Raw genomic sequence first — 686 nt, 5'->3', positions numbered from 1 at the left:
AACAAAAATAGGCAACACCAAGTCAGCTACTCCTCAGCATAGTTATGTCCGTCGCAGCCTTCTTGGGTTTCAGGACGCACATACAAACCTTATCAAAATTATGGTGAAACCCTGAAAACCTGCAAATAATTTTCAACGTACTGGTTAATATTAAAACTCTCCAGCATACTTCTTGGAACAAGCCAGGTACCTGTGCCCACGCATGGAGGAGTATACAGAAACATGGTGGAATCCCAGCTGATGAAGCAAAGGATTCTTAAAGGAATGAGATGACCATGCGGATCCTGTTTAATTCTCTGAAACAGAATCCGCCCTTTTCACCTGCCAAACACATGCCCACTACTCTTCTCTGGCGATAATAAAAACAAACCAGCGATCTTACAGAGGGCCTGAACACCCATCCTGACCGACCCCACAAAAAAAAAATACCCTCCAGCTACTAATTATAATGCCAATTTGCAAAATTTCCCTGCATTTTTAAACAATGGAGAAATGATGGTGGGATGATACTTAGAAGAATGGCTTCTTGTCAGTCTCCACTGACAAAAAAAGGCAATACCAAGTCAGCTACGCCTCAGCATAGTTATTTCCGTAACAGCCATATTTGGTTTCAGTAGGCACATACACACGTTATCACAATTATGGTGAAACGCTGAACACCTACAAATAATTTTCAACGTACTGGT

The sequence above is a fragment of the Eulemur rufifrons genome, unplaced genomic scaffold (genome assembly GCF_041146395.1).
Source record: "Eulemur rufifrons isolate Redbay unplaced genomic scaffold, OSU_ERuf_1 scaffold_97, whole genome shotgun sequence".
Classification (NCBI taxonomy): domain Eukaryota; kingdom Metazoa; phylum Chordata; class Mammalia; order Primates; family Lemuridae; genus Eulemur; species Eulemur rufifrons.
Note: the sequence above shows the minus strand (reverse complement) of the source record.